This window comes from Euprymna scolopes, chromosome 22 (genome assembly GCF_053919585.1).
Source record: "Euprymna scolopes isolate OS-2025 chromosome 22, ASM5391958v1, whole genome shotgun sequence".
Lineage (NCBI taxonomy): Eukaryota > Metazoa > Mollusca > Cephalopoda > Sepiida > Sepiolidae > Euprymna > Euprymna scolopes.
In genome coordinates this window covers 72,328,359-72,352,932 of record NC_136503.1, presented here as the reverse complement: position 1 = coordinate 72,352,932, position 24,574 = coordinate 72,328,359, and positions in this window count along the sequence as shown.

The following is a 24,574-nucleotide window of genomic DNA, read 5'->3' as shown; positions in this document are numbered from 1 at the left end:
GTAACCGTCGCTGAGAGGCAAGCACTCAAAACACGTTATCTCACATTAAGTCTTGTTATCTCAGTATAATTGCTGCTAAATCTTACCATAATTCACATTTTGTAAAAATAATTCACGTAATCTGGCGATAATTCACCCTGGCTAAAGATGAGTTTCGTGTCTTTCAGCTCGGTATTATATATATATATATATATATATATATATATATATATATATATATATATATATATATATATATGTGTGTGTGTGTGTGGGTGTGTGTATGTATATATAATCAAATACACATAGACATAAATTATTGTCAGAATATGTATAGCCACTGAGATCGTGTAACTGTGTTTGCGAGCGAGTGGCACATTGCATACACCATGGAGTTCTGAGTTTTCTCTGTACTGGCTATATTTTAAAGGTCAGTGATTTAATGCTTATGGGTAGGATGCATTTGTTTGTTATATTCATTTTTAACGGTATATCATCCTCTTCCGTGCTATTTAAATTCGAAACGGGAAAGCAATTTTTAATGGCTCTCTTATGCCTACCGCATGCTTTAAGATTTTTGGCTTATTAGTAGGACAAGAGAATATTTTTTTTTCATTATTTTCACTCTTAAGTATATATCAGTTAATATATTATATGTTGTTATATAGAGTGCTGTGGTTCTCAGCTGAGTAACTCTGTCTAACTATGTCAGATATAATATATACTCGAAAGTAAAAAAAAAATGATTAGAATATTATGTTGTCATACCTCCTCTTATTAGCACATCCGTGCCATTCTACACTAACATGAAATACTTATTGTAAGAATGTTCTGTTTTCTGTATGTCTTACTATATATCAGTTTTTCATTGGACAAGTCATATCCAAACCCAATATTACACTAGTCAACATATTGTTGCTGATAGGCACGAAACTCATCTTTATTGTCTGATTTCGGTGAGCGTATATAAAAAAAAAAATGTCATCATTTTTTTTTTACGTATACATTTTCTTAAATTTACGATTTCTTACGGATTATACAAAATATTTTTTAAGTATTGCCGCAGATTGCAATCTAAATCAGTCATACTCCATGTTGAGGTAATATAGTTGTATTTTTCCTATGCAGATTCCTTGAAACCGGTGTGATTATTAAAGAATTCGAAACGGATGGCCGAGACGATATATAGTAGGGTTATTATACAAATAACCATTATAATATATTTAACTACGCGTGACCAGTTGGGTCAGTATATGTAATAGCTAGCTACGGAATAGCGAGTAAAGAGCATAATAATCACTGTGTTCTTTGATATAGCGTAGATACCCCGGCAGATATTACTTGAATAAAACCACATCAAACTAAATAGGGTTATATTAAATATAGAACTCTTACGCTTAGCAGCTGTTCCAAAATTCATGATGACTCGTTAATTAGTTTACGCATAAATCTTGTACATACAATATATCAACATGTAAATATGCATGACATTTTATATAGAAAAAGAAAACAGAATAGTTTCTACTAAAAGTAAATGGAGGCATCGTGAGAAAACAAATACTTGCCTGAATGATTTATAGTTTCCTAATATATTTCCATGTTTTTCTTCCCACATCTGTATCGCACTTGTCATTCTATATGTACACCGTAAATCGTGTTATCTTTCTACCCTCCATTAGGAGTAGAGGTCACAAATATCCGAACGTCGACATCTCCTCTCCTCAGGCTGTCAAAATAAAAGGTTTGTTTCAGTCAGGAAAAACAAAAGATGACATGCGTTGAAAGGGATCGCATGTACGTAACTCACTTTTATCCGTGAATGTCCTGCTCCTTCCACAGCACTTTATTATCTTATATCAGATTGCGAAGACGCAAGCAGTAGCTATACTTATTTTCACCGTTATTTTTTCACCCTTATTTTCTCTCCGATCATTTTTTTCTTCTCTCAACAATAATCTCATCATAAGTAATAAATTTGTTTCTGCTTTACTCTTATTTGTCCTTGTTGTTCTGCGTTATTAAGATTAGAATCTACAATTTTTTTGTTGTTCTGCGTTATTAAGATTAGAATCTACAAAATCGTTTTTGTTGTTCTGCGTTAGAATCTACAAAAAAGTATGTTATTGTTCTGCGTTATAAAAATTAGAATCTACAACGATCCGTGGCAAATCGGATATAGTACTCAATAAAAGACAGTTCTGAGTGACATGATCTGAATGTTTAATTTAAATGCTTAGTGTTGGCGGTACTAACAATACAATTGAGAATACTACATGAGTTCTAAGTATACATAGCTATCGGAACAAGATAATACTATCTTAGTCAATTAAATAAAGGATTCTGTTCGAAAATCCAGATTCTCGAGTTGTATACAAAAATCTCAATGTTCGAGAAAGACGACCTGAAAAAGCTTGGGACTTACATCGTCCAACACATTGCTGGAATAACACACAAGATGAGAATATCAGTTCGACTAACACAAAATATATTTGTATCGGAAATATATCATCATAATTATGTGATCATTATTATTTTAAACCTATCAATCTCTGCTCTAACTAAACGAGACACTGTATCAATACGGCGAGTAAAATCTTTGCCTGCTTCGCAGAGTACTTGTCGATTAAAAAAACACTTTACTTGTCTTATATGCTACTCTGCTTAAGCCAATTCTTGATTTTGGCATTCAAGTAATATTATTTATCTACGAAAAGGAGATCGTACACGTTAAGCTTTGGTAATGGTTTGCAAGCGAGCCAGTAAACATGTTTACCTACAAATCTAGGATAATTATATTCCTATGCATCTGAAGATGTGAAGATAATTGTCATTGATGTATGCACCATGTACGAAAAGATTAAATGTACCTTTTTTAGAGGTCTTTACAAGGTTACGGTTCGCATATGCATGGGGTATTCTTATTACGTCTGGGCTAGTGCATCTGCAACTAGTATCTCGTTCCACGACACGGTATAAAAACCAATCGCCAACTTGGTGGTCCTGAACTATCAACTAAGCACAAGCCTATGTCCCTGAAAGGTGGTATCCTTACAAGTATTTCAATGGAAGGTGCTCTGAAGAACTCCGAACACTAGTAGCCCTTTGACGACAATATACTTAACAAACCCGACTAGCTTCAAATTCCTGCCCTCTATATTGTAGAGATCCCTAGATACTTTAAAACCTTCTACTCAAATAACTTTTTCCCCGGGTGATGTACTTTGGAATACCCCTGCTTCCCTTACTGTACTGATCTGCAGAAATTCAAGTGTAATATGAACAGACATCTCACCGCCAAATTTCACTAGCATTTTTTTTTTACACAGTGATCACCACTTATCAAGGCCCGGAAGCAACTCAGGGATAAGGGTTATTGCAAGTACATTACGTTAGTGTGGAGATTGGAGGAACTGTTTAATTAAGGGGGACGTTTATTAGGAATTTGTTAACATTGGACTTGAAGACATCCAAGTTGTAGTCCGGAGGGAAGCAGGCAGACGGAACAGTGTTCCACAGGCGTGCAGTTCTAAGAAATAAGCTTTGTTCATGGAATCCGCGTTTTGATTTAGGCACAGATATAGAGCGGGGGAAATTTTTCAGAGTGGATTCAGCTAGACGGACGTTTTTCGTGAAAGATTGGCGAGTGGGGACCAGAGATTGGAGTTCAGACGAGCAGCTGCCATGGAAATAACGATAAAACAAGGATAGGCTCGCAACGTCTCTTCTGTGGGAGAGAGGTTGCAGGGTAGAGAAAAGGGCATACCCCACTAAGCCACGGAGTCTATTTTGTAATCTGTCAAGGAAGGATAGGCTGTTTTTAGCAGCTCCTGCCCAGATATGGCAGCAGTATTCCATCCTTGGACGTACTTGGCTTTTATATAGATAGAGAATTGCATCAGTTGTGAGATATCTTCTGGAGCGGTAGAAGGATCCCACGATCTTTCCAGCGACCTTAGCAACAGACTTGATGTACGTGTTCCATTTCAGATCAGGGGTAAAGGTCAAACCCAGAAGCTTGTCAAAACACGGGGCCTCACCCAGACGAGAGCTATCCATCACAATTGATGCCAGCTGGGGATCAGAGCGTTGATGATGTAAGGATAGGAGTTTGGTTTTGGATGCATTAAAGGTAACCAGTCACATCTTCCCCCACTGATCCACGCGCTCGAGATCAGAGGAGAGAGAATCAGAGAGAAGTTTGTCATTTACAGCCTTTGATGTGTTGCCGTAGATGGTCGTGTCATCAGCATAGATGTCAACGAATGATTTAAGTATGTGTTTAGGGAGGTCATTGATGTAGATCAGGAAGAGAGTTGGGCCCAGAATTGACCCCTGAGGGACTTCAGCATTTATATTGCAGGCCTGCGATTTTTGTCCATCTACCACTACTCTTATGAGCCTATCGGAGTTATGCCGTAGCTGGAAATCTTGTGAAGTAGACCCTTATGCCATACCTTGTGTGTCACTAAGAAGGTTATTCCTGCTGAGGTGGTTTACTATTTCTCTATTTAATATGGATTCCAGCAACTTACTCATAACACACAGGAGACTTATAGGTTTGTACTGAGAGGGAGATGACTTATCACCTGAATTCTTAAATACAGGGCAAACTGATGAGGTCTTCCAGGGGGTCGGAAAGCACTTCTCCTTAAGGCAGCGCTTAAATAGTTTCGTAAGTATGGGAGCAAGTTCTGCTTGAAGCTTTTTTAAAACTATAATTGGGATGCCATCAGGGCCAGTTGCTTTACTGGAATCTAGGTTCTTGATTAGCTTGGCGACCTCATGCACAGATATTTGTATGTTACCTAGCTTGTTCTGTGTTATAGGAGGAAATATGGGGAGTTGATGGCCTTCGTCGCATAGGGTTGAATTAGCTGCAAAGTTCTTTGCAAATAGTTTGGCCTTGTCTGACGCTGACGAGATGGCCTCTGGTCCATTGATAATGATTGGGATAGAACGCACACTTCTGTTCAGGATCCTATTTGTTAAATATATACAACTAGCATTTTCGGCCCAATAAAGGAAAGGCGGGGTACATTAGTTTGATCCGTAGAACAACCCGCGCTGATATTTTTCAAGATTGAGATCAATCTTGAAAAATATTCAGACCGCATATATCTTCTACCTGTCTTTTCACATGGTTTGGTCGACTTTACTATTTTGTGTCAAATAAATTATGTTATACTAGACTACTCGTGACCCGTTTGGTCAGTATGTTATATTAGCTATGGAATTAATGTATGACCGTGACACTTGATACGTAAAGAAAATAGTTTTTTTGTGACATAACGGACGCATTTCTATGTAAATATATTTACATGAAAAAAGAATATAGATAGATTTGTATGAGTCGTTCTGTTTATAATTGTTTATTTTTGAAAGAAAACTTACAACTACTGAATAATAATTGGTTTGCTATGCGTATAGGTAAATATGCACTGAACAGATAACATAATACTTAAAGTTAAATACAAATTTTGATATGTCTTTTAATTTAAACGCGAAAAATAAAATAATTGGGACGCTGTTACCGTACATAGTAAAACAATACGTTTAATTGTCGCGTTGATTATTTATTTGTAACGCTAATTAAAAAAAACATGTTTTCGGGGTTATTTATTTATCTTTGTATTGGAGAAGAATATCATGAATTTTTTTAAGCCAGGTGTGTTAAAAAAATGGAGAATACATTTTTTAAAAAATCAAGGCGGTGGGTAAATCACCGTCGTAAAATGCTTTTATGGTTGTAAACGAGTTAAAGTAGATTTATTTGTAAGAAAATTGCGTTAAAATAACTTACACGGAAATGCACGATGTAAAAATGAAGAAAATGTTAACAATTGTTTATTTGGATAAGTTAAAAGCGAAACAAGCACAATTGTGACGCTAAAAATGTACACAGTAAAACAATACGTTTTATTCTTGCGGTGATTATTTGTTTATGTACGCATGCGCAACCGAAAGTCGTAAACCGGATGTTGGGTTACACCTCCCGTTACAAGGTCATTTACGTTTTATAATTAACTAGATAGATAGATTATTAATTTCTGTTGACCTTCCGACCCCCTTTTCTTGCATCTTGTCCATCAAAAAAGGTTGTATTTTATAAAACCCACAGTCTTTTTTCACAGTTAAACCATATTGAGTACAAATAAACTTCAATTTTTTTATGTACTTTAAACATAACTATAATCATTAAACTACGTTTTGTTATGACGTGGTTTCGGTTTCGATTCTAGCTGAGGGCACTCGAATTATATGTTTTTATTTGTGAAATCATGACTAAAGATTGAGTAAAATACAATATGGAATAATTAGCTTCAAAATCATAATAAATACGAAGTCTGCGTAAATTAAAATATATTCAAGCGCATTTGCCGACCAGGCTACACCATGTCGCCCATTCCAGTATTTTATATGCTTAAATATGATATTATAATCAGTAATTGTTATTATATTACATTGTCATATTTATTCATTAGTTTCATTATACGAGAAACAGATCGATGCAAGCAATGGAACCGAAAATAAACTTAAGAATCATTTCTAGAATTTATCCATATTCGGTAACAATTATCTTCATTTTATGCCTGACTTCTCTACTAAGTTTCAATCATTAAGTCCCACAGTCTTTGTTTCTAGGTCGATCTATTACATAACTTAATACAATGTGCGAAATCTTACATAACCTGTACATATTGTTACCATAGCGCTGTTCGTCTGAATATATCAGGTCGACAAGTAAGTTCTCGCGGGTGTTTACTTTAAATTCAGAAGAACATATCCCGACCCAAACCAAAAAGTTATCGAGCGAAATAAACGGTATCAGAATCAACGCAGTTTTGCCAACGGAAAACAAGCGTATTCAATCAGTGAGGCATGACTTTATCATGTTTTTTATTTTGTTTTTCCAATCTTTCTCAAATAGTATACGGTACGTTTAATAAGTAGGTTCTCGAAGTTGTACGTTAATTGGCTTCCACTATCGTTGCCAATATCCAATGGCCTAAAACTACGTTCATCATCTTACTCATAGTTTCAACGAAATTTTTAAACCATTATTGTGCTATGCGTTCAGTGGTGTTTTACACACCAGTAGCTTTATTAATATCACGAGCTCTGTCCGCATCTTTTCGGCCTAGCTTATATTGAAATAAGAAAACCGTGGGAATTTGCATTTTTTTTCATCAAAGTTCTCAAAAAGAAGACATAATTGTTTTAAAACGATTGTAAGTAAAACAATGAAATAGAGTGAAACACGCTCTTTAAAATGGTATATAAAGTAAAGTTAATACAACGAAAATCATGGAAATTAAAAATACTTTATTCGCATTCTAATATAAGGTTGGTGCAAAAACAATATCGTTTTCTCACACATGTAACATTTCTGAATTAATCCATTGATATATATAGCAATGTTAATTATCATTTTGAAGCGCGTTTTTCGCTCTACCGAATCATGTTGTTCGTTACCGTTCTCAATCTCTTCATCCTTTTTTGCAAGCGTTTCGACAGCATGGAATACATTCAAATCCGAACGATTTTCTTGTTTCAGTTCAAACTAGATGGAACAGCTGCCGGGACAGCTCGTGATATCAACGTGTAGCACAACGGTGGTTCAAGAAATTTTTCAATGGTGACGAGAGCCTAGAAGATGAAAAGGGTCGCGGGCGGTTGACAGCAGTTGATAAGGAACATTTGAAAACCTTGATTGAAGTCGATCCTCGCAAAACCACTTGAGGATTTGCCGTTGAACTCGGGGTCGACCACTCAACAGTCGTTCGCCATTTAAAGCAAAAATAGAAAGTCAAAAAGTTGGATGAATGGGCTGCGCATGAATTGAACGATAATAAAAAAAATCATCGTTTTTCACAACAAAGACGATCCATTTTTCGAGCGGATTGTGGCGTGTGATGAGAAGTGGATTCTCTACGACAACCTTGATGTTCGGCACAGTGGTTAGATGCCTGAGAATCTCCACAATACTTCCCGGGCCCGAATTTGCATCTAAAAAACGTTATGGTGACTGGTTGGTGGTCTGCGGCCAGTCTCATTCATTATACCCGTTGAATCTATGCGAAACGATTACGGCGGAGGAGTGCTGCCGAAAGATTGACGAAAGGCACTAGAAGCTCCAACATATGTGCACGAGATTAGTAAACATGAAGGAAGCAATTCTCCTCCATGACCACTCTCGACGGCATGTTGCTCAACTGACCCTGCAGAAGATGAACGCATTCATCTACGAGACTACTCGCCACATCCACAAGACCTCTCGCCCACTGATTATCACTTTTTTAAGCATCTCGAGATCTTCTCGTGAGAAAAATACTTCAAACCCGAAATAATGCTGAATCGTACCCAGAACTTTGGATCTCTATGCTAATGGGATAAATAAATTGGTTTCTCGTTGGGAAAAATGTGTCGATACTAATAATTTTTATTTCGATTGATAAATATTATTATGAAAGGAGTTATGATCTTTTGAAGTTGGACATCAAAAAACGATATCATTTTTGCGCCAAGCTTATGTATATATGACCGACTTTGATAAACATCCGAGCTTCATACCCTATGAATGTTAATCCCATTCGTTATCACACAGAACGGACGATCACTAAAGTAACTGAATAGGAATAAAATAACGATCCTTAGAAGTCTATGTTATATAAGTGAAAATATGTCAAGTAAAATGAAAATATATTAATGCTTAATAGAAACCAAAGATTTGTGTGATCCTTTGCCACTAAGGGTGTCCCTATGACGAATAACGATACATACGTTTGAAAAAGACCTAAAATTGTCCCAGTTGCCATTTGTTATATTCTTTGTATTTTTATTTTTATTTTTTTGCTTATGATATATAATTGATTTCACTAATAATACAAGCAAGATTTCTGACTCGATTAATGAAAATCATATTCTCACCGGGGTAACGATTACTTATTAAACATCAGTTCGATGTCTACTGCACGGCGTTGAATGTCAGATTTGTGTTTTAATAATTTAAAACAGAAACTGATAATACCAGAAGATAAGATTTTATCGAACAAGCAAAAATAGGAAAGACTTGTTCAACATAAAAATCTATAATGGATAAAAAACGTCTAACCTGATTTTTGCATAGTGTTGATAGAGTTCAACTCTAGACATGCATTGTATTTGCATTGTTGATATCATCTTATGCTATAAAGATATTGTTGCCGAAAATATTAAGATATTACAGAGTATAGCATATACCTCTGCTATGAATACAAAAAGAAACTTTCGTGCATTTGTGTGAGTGATTCCATTACTATGGGATCGAAAACGGCTGGGCCGATTTTATTAAATTTGACAGGTTTTGCATCAGAATGTCTTCGGTAAGTATCGATAATCAATTATCGAAATAATCCGACGAAAGAAGACAAAAGTTTAACCAAAGTAAACACCTTTTACAACCTAACATCACAAGTGAATTTGATAAGTTTTATTACCACACAAGCTGAAAAGCCCGACATATACAATAAACAGTAGGTCCTTTGATATGTCAGCGGCGCATAATCGAATCATAATCCTTTCAATTTTCATTTTAAACTTAAATTATAGTTATTATAACCTAACAGCCAGTACGGCTAATCAATAATAGGCTATTTCATATGATGGGGGCGCGTGGAAAATTAATGTTTCTGTTCCGACCTCAACTAAATCACAATGCCTGACTTTTGACTTTTAAGTTCAATGAAGCGATTACATAGAAAATGATAACAGAAAATCAGCAGTTAGGTTTTCTACGGTGCCATGTAGACTACAACATATTGTGAACTATATCACTGCGAGGGGCATATGAAACTTTCCCCAGGTGCATGGTGCAAGGTCCTTAATTAAGGCAGTCAATCAATCGATTTGATGGAAAAATGGATGAATTCACAGTATTCGATGACAACACAAATATGGAATTTGAAACATTCGTTGATCATCATTCCATTCCGGGAAACGTCGGGTCTTCCTGCTAGTACACTATAATTTTTATATATTGATATGGTCATACACTTCGATATATATATTAACATAAAACGAAATTAAAAAAGCACGCACACATGGTTACAACATACATACATACACACACACACACAAACACACACACACACATATATATATATATATATATATATATATATATGCGTTTTATACTGTGTTAATCATTTTAAAAAAATATTCGAAATATAGAGTATACAGAAAAGACTTTTAAAGAGTGTAATTTTGAATTTCTATCAGACGAGGCTTCATGGTTTGTGCAATTAATTCTTTTCCGGGCTATTGCGCTGATCATCATAGTTGTTGTTGCTTCATCGGCCAACTTATCCTCTGGCTTACTTCAGGTAATTAACTACGATCGGATAAGCATGCTGGGGCTCGTAATTGTATACTTAGTAATTACTGCCTTCCGTAGTTTTTGTCTTATCACGCTTTAGCTAACTAATCCTCTTGTTTGCTTGGGTAGGTCTGATACTGCTATCTTTAGACAGTGCTTCAGGCCAAGATCAAAGTGTAGTATCTGTTCCGGCAGATGCTGCACTTAAGATAATTTGTACCAGTCAATGGAGGGGAAACCCTCTATACTGGGACAATTATTATTTTTGGTAACCAGAGTGCCCCCTTTTTGCCTACTTTTAGGGGAGCTGGTTTTTACCTCACATTAAAAACGGCCTTGTGCCTAATTTGCTCAGTGGGGGAGCAAATAAATACCATCTTTAGACAGTGCTCAGCTGTAACAATAGAAACAACGGCGCAATCAACGTAGCAAGAGCTTTCATATTAGAAACGAAGCTTCCATCGATAGATTCCCTGACTTTGTGCGTTATCGATGCCACTGCAAGATAAACACCAGATGTTGGTTACGCATTATGAAATACGTATTGCATTTCACTATGAAGATTGATTTCGAAAGGTGTATAGATTTGGATTATTCTTACAACTTTCAAGCCTCTTCAACTGTCTACAGAAGGAGACTCATCTAATTTATACTAAAACTTGGTTTCTCTCTAATATTCATGGATCAAAGGAATCCCCAATCTTTAAAGATTTAAAACAAAAAAAAAGCGTTTGCTTTTCATAAAAATTCAAGTGTTAGTACTCCGATGAAATAATTTTTTTTTCAATCTGTTCTCGTCAAAACAATGCTTTTCGTTTTTGAAGAAGAGAATAAGAAAAAAAAGCTGTAATAGAAATTATAAACTTCTGCCGCATGCGTGCATAAAGAAGCGCATCGATTTTTGCAGATTGTTTTATTAAGTTTTATATTTCAAAAGAAATCGATGCTTTAGTCTGGCTGACATGAAATATTAAACCTGAATTTGATATCGCCTATGTGGTACCAAACACCAAACATTAGATATCTATTGAAAAAAAAAGATGGCGAATGTTTAAAACAAGAAGACAGACTTGAACGCATATACTGCACAGGAAAGAATAAAAACTAGTATTTTATATCAATGTCGTGAATTTAACTGTAATATTCTTGTTAACGTCTTCATGTATTTAATATAATCAACAATTGTCACAAATAATAACGGTTTATCGGACATCATGCTTTTAGAGATGAGGATAAAGAATAATAAAAGTAATCTGAACGCGTATGAAGCAAATTTCATTATATATATATATATATATATATATATATATATATATATAAATATATATATATATATACATATATGTGGGTGTCTGATGTTTGTGCATATAAAAACTCACTATATAGATAGTTAGGGTTATATATATATATATATATATATATATATATATATAAACTACTATATATAGAGTAGTATATAAACAACAATATATATAGTATATGCATATGAATATATATATATACTATATATACCATATATAGTATATGAATATATATATATATATATACTATATATACCATGTATATAGTATAGTATAGTATATACATTATGGTATATATAGTATGTATAGTATAATATCTATAGTATATATAGTATAGTATTTATAGAATATGTATACTCTCTATATATTGTATAATAAATATAGTATAAACTACTATATGTACAGTATATAAACTACTATATATATATATACATACGTATATATATATATATATATATATATATATATACATATATATATGCCTAGCTAACTAACCTCACCTACATTGAATAAAACCTCCCAGACTCCCTCGGTCACCTCTCGTCACTCAATCTGCTAGATATCAATATATTAATATATTTAAAATTCTCCGCGATAGCTAGATGCCGCATTAGAATGTTTGCAGTCAATTTACCAAGCTGCTCTTTAGATGAGAAACATAAATCTTGCAAATAAGTATAAAGATAATATAGCATCTCCTCCATTTACTGTTTACTTATTACCTCGACAACTAGATTTATGTATGTGAACACATGGTCTTGTCTTGTCTATCGATTCTATTATCATACTACAATAGAAAATGCGAGCATGAAAATTAATATGGTTAAGCTTAAACATGGAAAAGTAAAGGACTAGTTGTTACAACTGGAAAAATAAAAGGACAAGATATTCTAGTAAAAAATATAATCAATTTATAACGTAAAATATTGCAGCATTAAGAATTTATTATATAATGTTATGAATTGAACAACTAGTCTTTTACTTTTTCATAGTTAAGCTTAACCATATTACTTTTCATGCTCCTATTCCTCTATTGTAATCCATGATTTTTCAAGGTTTCCAATAAATTCACTTGTTTGTTTAATTTCAGTCTTATATTTTTCCCCCATCATTATAATGTGTCGCACTCGTTTGCTTTCAATAAAATACAACAAAAAATACTAACCTAGTTTTAAAACAGATCCTTTGTCCGATAAAATGCATGCCAATTGGCTAATAGGAAGGGGTGCGGTTGATACTAGAAAGCTGATTGGCTAACTAAAATCTCAATAGAAGAGGAGCATATAAAAACGGTAAACATCCACAGAATTCGCGCATAAGCCTGAGGAGTCCTAGAGTGGATGAAACGCCGAATATTCAGTGTAGCTTAATCGCCATATATATTTTATAATTTACTATATATATATATATATATATATATATATATATATATATATAATAGTATAATAGTGATGGGGCGATTCCAGAATTTTTCCCGATTCCAATACAATTACCGATTCCGTGCTAAATTCTCGATTCCGATACAATTACCGATTCCGATTCTTTATAGATCTCTAATTATTTAATTGTAAAATTGTTATTTTCTTAAATTATCGTAAAAAAAACATCTGTTGAATGTGCAGATATTTTCCTAACCGTCAAAATTACATTTGTGGATAATACTCTATCGATTTTAGCTTTACATGTATTTTAAAATCAATGAATATTTACTAATTTTTCAATATAAAAAAACAATGGAAGATTTTACTTTAAACAGAATAAAATGAAAAAGACAACTTAAACAATTGATTTGTCATCGGAAAATAGTAACCAATATTTCCGATGACGATGCCCCAAATGATCCGATTTTTACGATTCCGATTCCGCTTAATCGTCCCAACACTAATATATACATATAAAGTCGTTTTGTCTTTGGATACATGACTTCGAACCATGTGTCTGAGAAGGTCCCTTCGTACGTTGTGTATCGGAATGCCCCAGATAAGTATGAAAAAGTCATAATCGAACAAATTTGATTAAAGACGCAAGTTCAATTTTGATCTAAGTAAACAATTTATTACAATATTACATCATTAGTACATTTGAGAAGTTGTATAATCGCATAAACAGAACGGCATTGCATAATGAATCAACACAGACAGTTATTTGATAAGTAGGGGCGCGCTCGAAGTAAATGCCTCTGGTTTGAACATAATTAAACAAATATAATTGAATTTTAGATTTAAACTGTAAGTCATTATGTAAAAACAATTTCATAGAATCAACAGTGTTGGTGAGACTGTTAATTTTCGAGTACAATGTAAATAAAGTACTTGAATTTAATTCTAAATAATTTAAAAATTAATTCTAGCTATTATATAAAATATATATTCATAAAATCAACAGTATGTTCCTTACAGTACAACAAAGAGTACAACTTATTGCTATGACACCGCAGTGGGTCCTAAACAAGAGTTGGCAATCAATCGATTTCACCAATTTAACTAGCAATAAATGCATGGTAACCTGAAACATATTTTATCCTCATTTAATACTGGGAAAAACGGGGTTGTCTGCTAGTGCATATGAGAAATAAGTTTTTAAAAGTTGAGCCCTGTCGGGCAAATAAAAGGCTATCGGTTACCATTTTGCTAGATCGCGATTTCTGGTCGTTTAATCACTGTAGACCGTCTTAATAACGTTATCTCTGTATTTAGCTTTATACCTATTACATTTCCCTTAATTGCTGTGGCAGTTAAAGGGGGAAGACTTTAGCGTTCCTAACTAGTAGAACAGGAAAAGGCTTCATGACGGGTTTCGTATCTTTTGAATAGCGTTACGTTACGTTCCTTTTGATTTTTGTTTTAACATGTTTCACTAACTTTGCATGAGTATCATTTACTCACGATATTATTGCACATGTGTGGTTGTGATATTTTTGTTTTGATTGTGTATGCATATTTCTTTGTGTATTTTTCTTACGATCTGCCCACGCGTATTATAAACACACCCAAACTCTCAATGTTAAGAACAGCTTTCGAAATAAATACCCCCAACTTCGCTGTGTAAAAAGCGGCTTTCGAGGTAGTTTTTTTTTAGTTCCGCTAGCCGTCTTACCTGGGGAAGTTGGCGAGTTTTATTATACGTTGGCACAATGGTACTTTTATTTTTCCTTATAAAATCTTTCCTTTACTTTTTTCTTCTTTGTCCAACGAGAATCATTGAAAACCCGACTTCAAACTGCAGAAGTACCGCAGTGTGAAAATGAGTACACTTTTTTAATATTAAAACGCAAAACAATACAAAGTACAATTTTGAGCACTTATGTATTGTTGTACCCTGCTGAAATACTATTGTTTTTATTTACAAAGCCATTTTAACTTTCGGGGGGTCGTGTTGTCACTATTAGTAAAATTAGCGTGAAACTTGCTGCCATCATATACATCTGAGAAAGCTGAAGCATAGATTAGTTACTGAACACATTTATTCAATAATGGTTACATATCGAGAATTACAGGATAATATGACTATTATTTGATTTTTATCAAGATTTCTTAAACATGGGTGTCTACGGCTTCACAAACATCACTGCATAGGAACGATTTTTGTCTCGCAGTTACATTATTTGTGTATTCAGTAAAAAAAATTGTAAAAATTATTGGCAGTTTATTTAATGTTCTTTTAAATGGTAAAAAAGTTACTATGATGATATTAAATTACAGTTACATAGTGTTATATACAGTGGGCTTAAATAAATCTGTGGCGAGAATTCGAGGTAATAATTATTTTTACACTTATTAAAAAATAAAACTTCTGATTAGGCTATTTTGGCAGTACAGACCTTAATAATTTACTATTAACCAACAACAAAAATAACAACCCTATGATTGATTGATTTTTTTTTACGCGGGGAAGGCGGATGCATGCTACCACCGGGCAACGCCGGTTAACGGATTCTGCTAGTATATATATATATATATACGGAATAATCGCGGTTACAAACCTTTTGTTTGATCACAGAAGTAAAGAAATGTTTAGCCTGGACAGCACCCAATAATTTATCATTTAAGTATACCATCCGCTATGTATAGGAGGAGCTTGAAACCTCCTTGCACAATCTGGAAACGCCTAATGTTTGATATCTTTATTTTTTTTTACAAAGGCATCACCACTTGTCAATGCCCAGAAGCCACTCTAGCATAAGGGTTAAAGAGTGTACAGTTGACAATTGGACTATAAAGTAATCATTAGTAATGAAAATTTTGTGAAATTGTTAACTTATATGGAAGTGCTCATCAAAAACTTGTTTATGTTTAACTTGAAGCAACCATATTGTAGTCTCGATGGATAGGGATATGCATACGACTGTAGAGCGGGTGTGAATCCATTATTCTCGCCATTATATTTCCGTCTAGGACAAGGTTTCTCGGCAGGGGTTAATTTATTACTAGAAGTGAACAAATTATATAATTTAAGAACCTGATAAATTAAAAAATGTTTTTTTTTTTTTTCAGAGTTTGCCATTCTTTTTCTGTCACTTTATAAAGGCTATGATGTTTTTGTATTTTGTATCGGAGAAGAGGGTAAATAGAGAAATGCAAAAATCTTATGATGAAAAAATAGTTAAGAATGGCCGGCCTAGTGTAAATGCCGTGTATAAAACCAAAGGACACTGAATATATATTTACTTACGCTTTGTTAAACCTTTAATATAATTTGAGATTATATCTGCACTATGAGTCTATCTTCAAAACCGCTGTAAGCGTTTGTCATATGTTTACAGTATATGAACTTCCGGCATGAACGCATACACCAGAATATTATCCAATCATTATTGGACAGCACCGATGTTAATCTGTGACTTCAAGCCGTGCGATCATATAAAGTGTAAAAATAATTGAAAGACTTCTAAATTGTAAAGTTTTGTCTATTTCAACATATATTTACATTGCATACATTTTACGGCAAGAGGGATAAATAAGCTATAGCTAACCTACCGCGTAATATCTACGAGTTCTAAATAGTTAGCTGTGTTAAGGTTAATCCTTCTTAAAGACTCAACTGATCTAACTATAATAAAATAGTTCTAACTATAGGTTTTATGCAAAGATATACAATAATCCTTCACATAAGCTTGCCTATAAATATAAAAGCGAAAATGTATGTATATATGTATGTGTGTTCGCTTTTTCTGTGTGTCTACAAAAGGCTTCTTTCAGAGAAGCGATCGGTCGGTTCACAACTTTTTAAAACTTTTTATATCACATATAAATCGTAATATATCACAGTTAACAACGAAACTCGCCTGTCTATTTAATTTTCTCGATTTCGGGAAGATAAATATTCAAGATTGGTCGCTCGCCGCATGTAGGTTAGTCTTTTTCCTATAACATCTGGGGGGGAAGCGTTCAGCAGTAAATGAAATCCCGCAGTCAAATTTGACCTCATTTACTCATTAAAACGAGCACCTGCTAAATCCAAGTAATTAAATAAAGTCAAACGTGTTTCCGCAAGCATGTCGCGGTGGGGCAATGGTTAACGTCGCACTTTTTTTTTCACAACTTTGCCTCAACGGTTCGGGTTCGATACTCATACTAACTTTTTTTTAACCCTCCCACACATCTCCAAACACCCGGGCAACGCCGGGTACCCCTCGCTAGTATAACATAAATCTTACCTGCCTGTTTAAATGTATGTATGTATGTATGTATGTTTGCATGTCTGCCTGAAACTTTCGACAGAGTCGACGGATTTTCACAAGATCGGTATCGTTTTGAAGCTCGACTCTGCGGACGACAAATATCGAACAACTGGTTAAAAACATTTATTTTTTCACCCTTAATTGGGAACTTATCTACAGGAAGAGGTCGCTTTTTTCGCCGATTTTTTCGAAAGGTAACCCCTCTTTCCTCTTTACTAGCTTTACTTAAATCCTTCGCAACTTCCTGTTTAGCAATGGACGCAACGACAAAGACCTCGTGTTCTCTTCATCCTTCGCGATACGGGTTCGAGCCTGCCTGCCTACTACCACTTTTTTTTCTCACTACATACTTCTAAACGCCCAGGCAACCGGTTAGTTTAGTTTTTGTAAATAAGTTTCGCCGCAAAATAAGGTACAAGTGGTTAAATGGTTTACGACACAAACCGACGGGATGTTAGAAACCTGCACATGTTTGTTCCTGTCTTACTAGAAAGAATTCTAATTAAACAATATCTGGGGAAATTTATGCCAACAATAAAATAATTAGATTAGTAAAAGGTAGATTAATAATAAATAAATAAGAATTATGATACCTGAAGTCAGCGAAACACAAACGAAGCGAGTAGAAAAAGAATAGAATACTACGACTATATGAAAGGCAAAATGACTCGCAGGCCAATGCCGACTACAGAAATTTATGATGTGATTATGTTTAATCTATTACTTACTAGCATTTAAGCCCGGCGTTGCCCGGGTGTTTTGATGTGTATGTTTACCAAAAAACAAATGTGGTAGTTGGAAGGCAGGCTCGAACTTGTACTGCGAATAAGAAAAAACCCGACGTTTTTGCTGTTACGACCACCGTCAAACGGAAAGTGACGTAGGTTTAAATTGAGGCTAGACAATCGAAAGAGGAGAATGACTTTAAAAAATATCAGCGAAAAAAGGGGCCCCTTCCAGTTGAAAGTAAAGATATTAATGTTGTTTTATGGTTCAAATCAAGTTATTAATTTAGAGCCATGTCCAAAGAACCTCTATCTAAAATTTCAAGTGTTTGTATCCAAAATTGACTCCTTAACAGCCAAATTTCTAGCCGAAAACGGATTACAAAGACTTTCCCAAATCTCAGTACCCTGCATATCAAATTTCGAGTCTATAGACTTAAAAAGTATATATTAATATATATATATATATATTTAAATATATATATACATATATATATATAAATATATATATATACATATATATATGTATATATATATATATATATACACATATATATATATATATATATATATATATATATATATATATATATATATATATATATATACTAGCATAGGTGGCCGGCTTTTCCCGGGTGGTTGGATGTGTAAGCTGAGCAAAGAAAAAACAAAAAAAATGTCAATTTTATTAATTTTGACCCCTAATATAACCCCTTTACACTTATTCTTTGGGGCTCAAATTGAATTATTAAGTTAGATCCATGTCCAAGGTACTTATATCTAAAATTTAAAGTGTTTAGAACCAAAACTGTTGAAGAAGGTTGGTAGAGTTCTCAAAAGTCAAATCAATGAACTTTGACCCCTTAACAAACAACTTTCTGGCCGAAAACCGATCACAAAGATTTTCCCAAATCTCAGTGCCCTGTATATCAAATATAGAGTCTGTAGAATTTAAATTTAGAAAGTTATTGGGAACGAAATGTATGCACACAGACACACAGACAGACACACAGACACGTTCCCTTTCATAGATATACTAGAATTTCAACCCGTCGTTGCCCGGGTGTTTGATGGTGCATGCTGAGCAAAAAAATATATATTATTATGACCCCTTAACGTTTATTTTTTTTAGGTTTAAATCACGTTAAGTTAGATCCATGTCCAATGAACCTATATCTAAAATTTCAAGTGTTTACATCCAAAATTGTCGGAGGAGTTTGGTAGAGTTCTCAAAGGACAAATCGTTGAACTTTTACTCTTTAACAGCGAAATTTCTGGCTGAAAACCGATTACATAGATTTTCACAAATCTCAGTACCCTGTATATCAAATTTCGAGTCTTTAGACTGAAAATTGACAGACTTATTACGAAGGAAAATGTACATAGACAGACATACACACAGGCACACACACACGTTCACTTTTATAGATATACTAGCAGGGGACCCGGCGTTGCCCGGGTATTTGGAGATGTATGTGTGGCAAAAAAAATGTGGTCAATTTTTTTTAACTTTGACCCCAATTATGACCCCTTAAAATTTATTGTTAAAGGCTCCAATTGAGTTATTAAGTCAGATCCATGTCCAATGAACCTATATCTAAAATTTCTAGTATTTAGACGGAAAATTGTGGGAGGAGTTTGGTACAGTTTTCAAAGGTCAAATCGTTGAACCTTGACCCCTTAATCGCATAATTTCTGGCCGAAAAACGATCACATCGATTTTCCCAAATCTCAGTACCCTGTATATCAAATTTCGAGTCCGTAGATTAAAAAAATTGACAGAGTTATTGCGTAGGGAAATATACACACACAGACACACACACCTACATACACTTTCACTTTTATAGATATATAGACTAGCATTTCGATAGATTCGTGCGCCACCACCGAGAATCGAAACCAAAAACGTTCAGTTCACGATTTATTTTTGCTTCTGTCGTCAATTATTGGCCTATGAAGACATTTATAATGCCAATATAAATATTGAAACATGAACCAATAGCTACTACATTCTTCGTTCGACCTTTACCTGGCAATTTTTTTATTTTTAATTTTCACACTTTTGCCCCGATTTTTTCGCGGGTAAAACCCAAATATAAATTTTTGCATGGATTCAAATACCTTATATATGAAGGTGTTTGGTAGGCAAAATTTGTTAAACAAAAATATATACGTATACATAAATATATATTAATACAGTTTTGTGTTTACTATAAACATTTTACGCAAATATTATGCAAGTATAAATTATGTAGAATATCTGCATGAATATAATTACACGTAATAGTTAATTAAAAATGGTCATCCCATAAGAAAACCGAATAGGGAATTAATTAAAATGAATAGTTAAAAGAATATGCAAATAGGCTAGATCTTTTGCTAGTGAATGCAATTCCACAGCCCATATATAAGAACATCATATTTTCTTTTTAAATAAATAGAAAATAGGGGTTATAATATATCAATACACTCACAACAATAACGAATTTGTAGGAGTATAGATAGATAGATAGATAGATAAATTGATAGATATATAGATTGCTGAAATCGGGAGCAGTTTATTCCGTTTCATCAAGAAAACGGTGAATTATTTTCAGCACTTTGAGAATTGATTTCTTGGCACTCAGGCAAAGAAAGAACCGTGTTTTTCTGAGTATTTTCAAGTTTTACGGTATGTTTCGTACATAAAATTGTAAAGTGAAAGTAGAGAATAGCCACCCCCACCCCAATGGAAAGAATTGGTTTCTAAAGAATAACGTGGTCATTTCAGCACGGTACTTTATCTGCATGAGTGTATTTTCTTATTATCTTGCCGTATTCATTTTAAGGAGCGATGTAGTCTAAATGTACTTTGATTAGCTGAACTTCTTCACAATTTAGTGTGCTATATTTGTTTTCTGTAACAAATTACTAGACTTTGAGTGGATTGTTATTTGCTATTCTACTTCTACTGTTATATTTTTCCTTAAGTCCATTTGCTACAGGGTGGAACTATGAAACTGTCGACGCAGAAAAAAACGACTTGATTATATTTCTATTTGATGAAAACTTGTTTTCTTTTTTTTTTTTTTTGTTGCAAGCCATCTAATAGTTGGCCTGTTGTGTACATATTCAAGGAGATGTTTGAACATTATTACGTCTGAAAGTTGCACAGTACGTCCAAGGATGGATTATTGCTGTCACATCTGTGAAGGAGCTGCTAGCTGCTAGCAAGACCTTATCCTGCCTTAAAAGAATTCAGAATAGACTTCGTAGCCTACTGAGGGATACCTTTTCTCTTCCCTACAACCTTTTTCTCAGAGACGAGGCGTTGCGAGCCTTTCTCTGTTTTATCGGAATTTTTTATGATAAGTGCTCGGCTGAGATCCAATCTATGGTCCCCTTTCGCCAAACATTTACGAGAAACACTCGTTTGGCTGAAAACACTATCAATCATTTCTCCCACTCTTTATCTGTGCCTAAATCTAAACGTAGATTCCATTAACTGCTTCTTTCTTAGAACGGCACACCAGTGGAACTCTTTTTCATTTACCATCTTTCCAGCTGAGTACAATATGACCGTCTTCAAGTCCAATGTGAACACGTTTTTGATGAGCTGGTCCCCGTAAGTAATCCAATTTTACAAAATTTACACTTCTATCGATTACTATGATATTGTCCTATTGACCACTGTAGCATTTAACCATTATTCTTGAGTGGCCTCTGGGCCTTCATTCCCATGTAAGAAAAAACGAGCTAAATCAGTGATGAACCGCAGTACAACTCATGCTTTCTACCGATCCAAGTTATGTCAGCAATACTATTGCTAGCATCCTCAAAATGCAAATCCGGACGGTTCAACAGTTGAGGGTACAGCTCAACGAAGTTTCCGGCTACGATATTGTCTTTGGTGCGGCTTCAAGCAGAAGCCACACCATGCCACATTACATCTCCAGAATCAGCTTGAAACTCAACATCAAAATATACCTGGATGTGCTGAACAGTGTGGTTATCTTCCAGTGCAATCAGGTGACCGCTGGCAGACCCTGGGTATGGAAGCAGGACTCGGCACCGGCCCACAAGTCCAAAGGGATCCGGACTTGGCTTCAGAAGAAGTGCTACGACTTTGCACACTTCTCTCACTGCCTCCCTCATGCCCGGTTGGACTACTTAGTTTGGTGATACGTCGAGAACATCACCAAAATGATCTTCCACAACAGACACAATCTGATCGCCGCCATCCGCCGAATATTTGCTCAGCTCCTGCCACTGCTTGTGGAAAATGCATACTCCCAGTTCCAGACACGTATCGAGGCGGTGATTGCGGCTGAAGGCGTCTACATTAAATAGATGTCAGCTCTACTATATAGTAAAGTTACTTGAATTGAGTTTTTTCAATAAAAGTTTTATAATAAAGGTGTAGTGTTGTTTATTTGAGGCGACTAATTTATCGTTCCACCCTGTATTTCTGGTCAGTCGCTAGGTCGTGAAGACGAACATTGATTGAATTTAAAACAAAAACCTCAATAGACCTTTAATTTTAGCATGAGAGTGCGTCGCAAATTTTTAGCTGCGAATAAGAGCCTTCTGACTTTTTAACAATTTAATGTTCACGATTTGCCCACACAGTTTGGTATTTTAGTCTGTTACACTCGTTGTTTAAGCACTTCATCTTAATCCATTCCATTGAGGAGAAACTTTAGCTATAGTTTCTTCGCTACGGTTCAAATCATCATCTTGATAATTTACACTCGTGAACCCCATGGTTCTATATTTGGCATTGGTTTCTCTGATATTTTTCTAAGCTAGAAACACATCGAGTACTTACGAGTGAAAGTGTAATGTAGCCGTTACACTCGAAAAGTGTCGTTACATTTCTACCATTCGGACCCATACATTGTCTGGTACCGTCGCATTGGGAAAAAAAACAAAAGAAGAGAAAGAAATAAAGAAACATCCGACTCGGAATTTTCTACGCGCAAATAAAAGTACAGTTATTCGTGGTTCTTCCAAAATAATGTATTTCATTATCTTTCAAAAGTCTTTTTTGCGAACAGATGTATTTTCAACGCTGTGCAATATAACATGTGCTTTTTAAAAGTTTCTATCCCTGCCACCTGACGTTGGGCATAGCCAGCGATGTCTTGCTCTCGCTTTCACACATCAATCTTCCATGGCGCGCACATTCCCTTTCGTTTTGCTCGACCAAGCGTTGTCCTTTTTGCTCTTTCTTCTAATGACGTCAGCGCGTTCATACTCGCTTAATTTCCATACGTGCTAAAATAGCTGCTGTTGTTGCTACTAATATTTTCGCTACTCAGCTATTTTACCGCTGTTGCTGATTTTCTCACAATCCCGCCATACCCGCTATATCACAAAAGTGATTTGTGGGACGAACTGGAATTGAACTTGAGACATTTAGGTCGTCAGTCCCTGTCACATCCCGACGGTTCAGATAAGCCAAAATACCCCAGGGATTATACTATAAAAAAAAACTATAGCATTGCCATTGATTATTTTGTTACGGTTTAAAAACTAATACATATGAAAACAAGCACTGCACCCATAATCAGTCTGTCATACAATATAAAAAATAAATCTGATATTGTCTGATGAGAGCAAAATATCGGTTTCATTGAAAACGATCGTGATAATCATGGAAACGTCAGACGATACGAGTAAAAGATTGCGACGGCTGCGAACAAAAATGACTACATTGAATATAAAAGATTCAAAGCATGGAAAAATGAAAAAAAAAAGGTAAGTAGAAAGAAAGGGAGGTAACTCGTGTAATCTCCAAGCAACACAACTGAGGAAATATGATTGATACACGATTACACAGACTTTGCGAAAACGTTTTACATTACTTGTTTTAGATGTTTATCTGTAGTCATTCATCTGTCTAACTTATACACATGATCAAACAAGAAGAAATTGAAATTCATGAATCTTGCTTAATTAGTGACTACTGGCTATGATCAAAGGGGCGATTACTTTTTTACACAAACACACACACACACACACACACACACACACATATATATATATATATATATATATATATATATATATATATATTAGGCATTTTTACGTGTGTGTGTCTGTGTATATTAGTTTCGTCCCTATGAACTCTGAAACGGATGAGCCAATTACGTTTAAATTACAGATGAATCTACTTTATGTGTGTGGGAATGTTATAATACGTTTTTTTTTATATGAATGCCTGGATAGATATTGATAATCGATAATAAAAAAAATCTAATAAAAAAAAAGTCTGATTTTCACCAAAGTTAACATTCTTATACAGCCTAACACAAATTTACATTTGAGAAGTTTTATTGACAAAAATTGATGAAATCAACATGAGCTTTTTTTGGGGGGGTTGAAAAGACAGAGCGCATCAGAATTAGCACAACTGAGTCAAGATGCATGATTTTTACATTGAACATTTTAAATCAAGCTATTATGTAAAAATATGTTTATACTAATAGTAGTCCGCTACAGTTTAATGGAGAATAAAATATACTGGGGATTAATCCATTGCTGGAATGCATGT